This window comes from Coregonus clupeaformis, unplaced genomic scaffold (genome assembly GCF_020615455.1).
Source record: "Coregonus clupeaformis isolate EN_2021a unplaced genomic scaffold, ASM2061545v1 scaf3894, whole genome shotgun sequence".
In the NCBI taxonomy this organism is placed as follows: domain Eukaryota; kingdom Metazoa; phylum Chordata; class Actinopteri; order Salmoniformes; family Salmonidae; genus Coregonus; species Coregonus clupeaformis.
The window spans coordinates 1-7396 of NW_025537348.1; the positions used below are offsets into that span (position 1 = coordinate 1).

The following is a 7396-nucleotide window of genomic DNA, read 5'->3' on the forward strand; positions in this document are numbered from 1 at the left end:
AACGATCCCGGCAGTCTGAGTCGGGTCCTGTCTGTGGACTAGTTTTTCTGCTCGGGATCTCCAGTTTCCCGAGGGTTCTGGAACGCCTCCGGGAGCTCTCTTGATTTCCGCACCTGCATCCCATCAGCAATCTGCACACCTGGTCCTGATCATCACCCTTCTTAGGCTCTGGCCTAACATCCATTCCCTGCCGGATCGTTAGCCATGAACAGTAGGTTTACCAGAGTATCAGTCTTAGAGCTTCTAGCGTTAGTTTTGTTGTTTTGCACCTTGTTGGTTTGTTGTTTACTTACCTCCGTTTTGTTCCATCTGCAGTCACTCGTCCGGAACCTTCATCCAACCTCTGCCTGGTGGTGGGCGGCTGCCGAGCCATGATGGGATCAACCACTGCACCCCCAACAACTAATCAACGCTCGCCCGCTCTGTTCCCTGGATTATTCAGCATCACTCTTGAATTTGTAAATAAACACTCACCTTCGTTTCAACTTACCTTGTCCTGGTCTGCTTCTGGGTTCTGGCTTTGTAACTCGTGAGAGAACGATCCGGCCAGTAATGAACCCAGCGGGACCTGGACTCTGTTCGCCATGCCATTACCCATCAGGAGAAGATGTTGGGCCATCATAGCACGGTACTACAGGAGATCGCGTTGTCAGTTCGGAACCTTTCTACCGGTCTGACGGAGGTCCAGAACCAACGCAAGTTTCCGGTGGAGGATCCACTACCGGTTTCACCCATCTCGCCTGCCGCTTCTGGAGCTGTGTCCTTCCGTGAGCCCAAGGTTCCGACGCCGGATAAATATGAGGGGGAGCTGGGAAGATGCCGTTCCTTCCTTATGCAGTGTGGATTAGTGTTCGATCTACAGCCCTACTCTATGCCACAGACAAGGCTAGGATAGCCTTTGTGATTGAGTTGCTGCGTGGTCGAGCGCTGGAGTGGGCTTCAGCCGTTTGGGAACGACAGGATCCCTGCATGGCTTCATACCAGGGGTTCACGGCCGAGATGAGGAAGCTCTTCGACCATTCCCGTCCGAGGGAGGGACGCAGCTAGGCGCCTGTTTTCGCTTCGCCAAGGAACTCGCAGCGTGGCCGACTTCGTGATCGAAGTTCAAGACGTTGGCTGTGGAGAGTGGGTGGAATGAGGAGTCTCTGCAAGCGGCCTTTTACCAGGGTCTGTCGGAGCAGCTCAAGGATGAGTTGATCTCCTATCCGAGCCTAGTGACCTGGACAGCTTGGTAGCCTTGTCTATTCGGGTGGATAATCGAGTCCGAGAGCGAAGGAGGGAGAAGCAATGGGGTCCGTCCAATCGATCAGCTTCTCAGTTCCCAGTCGGGTCGGGTGGTGGACCAGAACACGTCGATCATTCTCCACCACAAAGGATTAGTGGAGAGGTCCTCTCTCCCGATTCTGAACCCATGCAAGTGGGGGCGGCACGGTTAACCAAGGAGGAGCGTCAACATAGACGTAAGACCAACTGCTGCCTCTACTGTGGTAGCTCGGCACATTACATCTCCACTTGTTCCCCGGCGGTCGTCAAACTGCCCGGCTCGCTAAAGTTGGGAGGACTTTTAGCGAGCCAGTTTCAACCTCTCAGTACCTCTGTCAGACCCCGTTTCCCGGCTACCCTTGTGAACAGGAATCAGAGCTTAGCGATTAACGCTTTTATCGATTCAGGTGCCGATGGAAGCTTTCTTGATGCCGAGTTGGTGGAACAGCTGGGGCTTTCCAAGGAGCAATTGCCGGAAGCCATTGAAGCGACCACTCTGAACGGCAGTAGTCTGGCACGATATCACGATGAGGACTGAACCGGTTAAGATGCTGTTGTCGGGGAATCATTCGGGAGATGATTTCATTCTTCATTCTGCCGTCTTCCCATGTTCCTCTGGTCCTTGGATACCCCTGGCTGAAGGAACACAATCCCACGTTCGATTGGGTGACGGGCAAGGTAACGAGTTGGAGCCTTGATTGTCATGCTAACTGTCTCAAGACTGCCTGTCCCCATTCGGTTCCCAGTCAGGTGATTGAGGCTAAACCCCCAGATTTGTCCCTGGTTCCCGAGACATATCACGATTTGGGGGGAAGTGTTCAGTAAGCAGAAGGCTCTGTCACTCCCTCCCCACCGACCATATGATTGTGCCATCAACCTGTTCCCTGGAGCTGTCTACCCCAAGGGAAGGTTATACAGTATCTCCCGCCCTGAACGTGAGGCTTTGGAGACCTACATCAAGGAGTCCCTAGCTGCTGGTCTCGTTCGTCCTCGTCATCACCCCTGGGGGCAGGATTCTTCTTTGTGGGTAAGAAGGATGGCTCTCTTCGACCGTGTATTGATTATCGGGGGTTGAATGACATCACGGTCAAGAACAAGTATCCCCTGCCCTTGATGAGTTCTGCCTTCGACTCCTTACAGGGTGCTACGGTGTTCACCAAGTTAGACCCACGCAATGCGTATCACATGGTCCGGATCAGAGAGGAGACGAGTGGTTGACGGGTTTCAATACACCGATGGGTCACTTCGAGTATCAGGTGATGCCGTTTGGACTGACCAATGCTCCAGCGGTATTCCAGAGTATGGTGAACGACGTCCTGAGAGATATGATCGGTCTCTTTGTGTTTGTTTACCTGGATGACATTCTGATCTTCTCGAAGGAACCTTCCGACCACGTCCAGCATGTCCGGCAGGTTCTGCAGCGATTGTTGGAGAATCGCCTGTTCGTGAAGGCCGAGAAGTGCGAGTTTCACGCCCACACGACATCCTTTCTCGGGTACATCATCTCCAAGGGAGAGATTAGGATGGACCAGGAGAAGGTTAGAGCGGTTCTGGAATGGGCCCAGCCCGGTGCGAGATTGCAGCTCCAGAGATTTTTGGGGTTTGCGAGATTTCTACCGCAGATTCATCCGGGATTACAGCCGTGTGGCCGCTCCGTTAACTGCCTTGACTTCCAGTATCAGGAGCTTCAAGTGGAATCGGGAGGCGGATCGAGCGTTTCTGGATTTGAAGAGGCGATTCACCAACGCACCGATTCTCTCTCAACCGGACACGGCCCGTCAGTTCGTCGTTGAAGTGGACGCGTCTGATGTGGGAGTTGAGCGCCATCCTGTCGCAGCGATGCTCCACGGACAGTAAACTCCATCCCTGCGCCTACTACTCGTCGCCTTTCGCCTGCGGAGAGGAATTACGATGTGGGTAACCGGGAGCTTCTGCGGTGAAACTTGCCTTGGAGGAGTGGCGCCACTGGTTGGAGGGGGCGGAGCAACCGTTTATTGTCTGGACTGACCACAAGAATCTTGCTTACGTGCAATCGGGCTAGACGTCTCAACTCCCGGCCAGGCCAGGTGGTCGTTGTTTTTCGGACGATTAAATTTTTCCCTGACGTTCCGGCCTGGATCTAAGAACGGCAAGGCGGACGCCTTGTCTCGGATGTTCTCCAAGACGGAGGAGAGTGGGTCCAAGACCGAGACAATTCTCCCCCGGAACTGCGTCGTGGGAGCTGTTAGGTGGAAGATTGAGGAGGAGGTGATGGCGCTCTTCGGACGCAGCCCGGTCCCGGTAACGGTCCACCCGGTCGGTTGTTTGTGCCTGAGTCGGTTCGTCTCTGCGGTCCTCAAATGGTCCCACGCCAGCAAGATGGCTTGTCACCCTGGCGTGGCTCGGACGATGGCGTTTCTTCGCAGACGCTTTTTGGTGGCCTGCCGTGGCCGAGGATACTCGGGGTTATGTTGCTGCCTGTCCAGTGTGTGCGCAGAATAAGGGTACCAATCGGCCCAGCTCTGGACTACTTCACCCCCTTCCTATTCCCCGGCGACCATGGTCGCATCTGGCCCTGGACTTTGTCACTGGGTTGCCCGCTTCTGAGGGGAACACGGTCGTTCTGACTATCGTGGACAGATTCAGCAAGTTCGCCCACTTTGTGCCAATTGCCAAGCTTCCCCTCTGCCTCGGAGACGTCCGAGATCCTGGTTAGGGAGGTTTTCAGGGTCCACGGGTTGCCCAGTGATATCGTTTCCGACCGGTGGTCCTCAGTTTACCTCTGCTGTCTGGAAGTCCTTCTGTTTGGCCATTGGAGCTACAGTCAGTCTCACATCTGGTTTTCACCCCCAATCTAATGGTCAGGCGGAGAGAGCCAACCAGAAGATGGAATCCACGCTACGCTGCCTGGCCTCTTCCAACCCCACCTCCTGGGTCTCTCAGTTGCCTTGGGTTGAGTATGCCCACAATACTCTCCCTACATCTGCCACTGGGATGTCTCCCTTCCAGTGCCTGTATGGCTACCAACCTCCCTTGTTTCCTTCTCAGGAGAGGGAGCTCTCAGTGCCTTCTGTTCAGGCCCATATTCGTTGCCACCGGACCTGGCATCGGGCCAGAAAGGCACTCCTTAGAGTTTCGGACCGGTATCAGCTCCAGGCGAATCGTCGCCGGATCCCCCGCTCCCACCTACACCATCGGAGATAGGGTCTGGTTGGCCACACGGGATCTTCCTTTACGGACTGAGTCTAGGAAGTTGTTACCGAAGTTCATTGGTCCGCTTTGTGGTGGAGAAGGTGATCAATCCGGTGGCAGTTCGACTCAAACTCCCGAGGACGCTCAGAGTCCATCCCACCTTTCATGTCTCCTGCCTCAAGCCTGTTTTCCTCAGTCCTCTGTTGCCTCCTCCGCCTCCTCATCCTCCTCCTCGGATGATCGGAGGTGGTCCTGCCTACACGGTGCGACGCATTATGGATTCCAGACGGCGGGGCCGGGGTTTCAAGTATCTCGTGGACTGGGAGGGGTATGGTCCTGAAGAGAGGAGTTGGATTCCGCGGCGACAGATCCTAGATGCTGACCTCATCCGTGACTTCTACCGCCTCCATCCTGGCGCTCCGGGGAGTCCGCCCGGTGGCGTTGGCCGGAGGGGGTACTGTAACGATCCCGGCAGTCTGAGTCGGGTCCTGTCTGTGGACTAGTTTTTCTGCTCGGGATCTCCAGTTTCCCGAGGGTTCTGGAACGCTCCGGGGGAGCTCTCTTGATTTCCGCACCTGCATCCCATCAGCAATCTGCACACCTGGTCCTGATCATCACCCTTCTTAGGCTCTGGCCTAACATCCATTCCTGCCGGATCGTTAGCCATGAACAGTAGGTTTACCAGAGTATCAGTCTTAGAGCTTCTAGCGTTAGTTTTGTTGTTTTGCACCTTGTTGGTTTGTTGTTTACTTACCTCCGTTTTGTTCCATCTGCAGTCACTGTCCGGAACCTTCATCCAACCTCTGCCTGGTGGTCGGCGGCTGCCGAGCCATGATGGGATCAACCACTGCACCCCAACAACTAATCAACGCGCCCGCTCTGTTCCCTGGATTATTCAGCATCACTCTTGAATTTGTAAATAAACACTCACCTTCGTTTCAACTTACCTTGTCCTGGTCTGCTTCTGGGTTCTGGCTTTGTAACTCGTGACAGCTAAACCTAATCGGTATCAACTGCCAATTACCAGTGGCCTCCTAAAGCAGAAAGCAGACAACAAAGATTTTTAGAATGTCAAAGTGACACAAATTGAATATCTGGGATACTTTTCAAACATTAAACTTTCTGAAAATTGTACCTCAAGGATAGTCGGCACATCTGGCACCTCCTCAAGGATGGCTGGCAGCAGTGGTACATCCGGCACATCATCCAATGGCACAACCAACTGGACCTCATCCAGGACAGTTGATTCTAAAATTAGGAACATTGGAATACAAAAAAAAAATTTAGGATGTAAAACGTAGCGAGCTAGCTAGTACTACTAGTTCAAAAGTGCATCTCTTAGCAAAAGTCACTAAAGTCAACGTTAGCTTGCAAGTATGGATTACAGAAATACACAACATTTCACAAATTACATTTATATTGTTAAATGTGGTAAAATAAGAAGTTTAAACTCAACATACCCTCTTCGAAGTCGATGTCGCTGTCCACCTCCCGACGATTGCGAACCCTGCAAAACGGAAAAAGACAAAAACAATCCACAAATGAATTTGAACAACCTGTCGACGCAGTAGACCGCCGACGTCCACGCACTCTCCCCACCAATTTTGAAAAGCACCCAGGCATTTTCCAGTCGATCTTTCAGTCTCAGGTCTCAAAAATCTGTCAAGTTTGTTGTTGTTGTTTTCGAACAGAAAACGTTCAATAGAACGCCGAGATGTTCTATCGGTTAGATGTCTCTTGGCAACACATATTTTTGAAAATTGTTGTTTACAAAATTGACAGCTGTGTTGCCATAGAAATGAGTTTGGAACTCTATGCTTACCATTAGAATTCTATAAAAATGCCATTCCTACTCATCATTCTAATTCTATTGACCCTATTTTGTCACCAGAGGATTTCCTATGTTGTTGGTATAATATAAAACAAAAATACCAAATGTTCTTTTTAAGTCACTAGCTAGGTCAATGGCCCATTGAAATGTTTTAGCATGTTTCATGGAAGTTGTTGTTGAACTTCTGAAAGTCTAGGCTTTGACTCAGTGGATAATAAAGTATTGTGGAGCACAGACAACCCGGTTTAAAATATATTGACCAAATTCAGACAAGGGGGGCAAAGCCACAGCCCACTGAGGTAGGAGAGCACTGAAGTATCTGCATAATAATAATCCATATCTCTTTTATAAACAGGATAGTATCATTGATTATATAAAAGTGCATGTATAAATAAGTCTGATTGACCTTTTTCATGGCAGGTTCACCTTCTGAAGCCGGACGAGGTTCCCAAAGCGTGCTGCGCACCCACCAAGCTCAGTCCCATCTCCGGACTCTTCTACGACGACAACAACAATGTGATCCTAAAGACGCATCGTAACATGGTGGTCAAGACCTGTGGATGCCTGTGACACCTGTGGTAGCCCATATATTCTACATAATTTTTATAAACCTGACTACCATTGTTCCAAAAGATACAAACGGGGTAATATACCTTGCAGCCAGCAGTTGATAGCAATAATCTGGCAATATGTGTATAAATTGTATGTATCTACACTGAACAAAAATATAAACGCAAGAATTTCAAAGATTTACTGTGTTACAGTTCATATAAGGAAATCAGTCAATTAAAATATATTCCTTAGGCCCTAATCTATGGATTTAACATGACTGGGAATGCAGATGTGCATCTGTTGGTCACAGATACCTTTTTAAATAAAGATAGGTGCGTTGATCAGAAAACCAGTCAGTATCTGGTGTGACCACCATTTGCCTCATGCAGCGGGACACATCTCCTTAGCATAGAGTTGATCAAGCTGTTGATTGAGGCCTGTAGAATGTTGACCCACTCCTCTTCGATGGTTTTGCGAAGTTGCTGGATACTGGCAGGAACTGGAACACGCTGTCATGCACGTCGATCCAGAGCATTCCAAACATGCTCAATGGGTGAGATGTCTTGTGAATATGCAGGC

General features: G+C 50.8%; 1 long non-coding RNA gene across 2 annotated transcripts; it reads right to left on the reverse strand.

The window, feature by feature from the left end:
• Positions 1–5425: 5425 nt before the first annotated feature.
• On the reverse strand, positions 5426–6744 carry LOC123490420. 2 transcript variants are annotated; one of them, XR_006660945.1, is made up of 4 exons: positions 6692–6744; positions 5895–5941; positions 5570–5682; positions 5426–5468 (listed from the first exon to the last, which is right to left on the reverse strand). It is a non-coding gene; the product is annotated as an uncharacterized LOC123490420 (long non-coding RNA). The 2 variants fall into 2 exon arrangements; XR_006660944.1 differs by lacking the exon at positions 6692–6744 and having other exon boundaries at positions 5895–6172.
• Between the last annotated feature and the right edge of the window lie 652 nt (positions 6745–7396).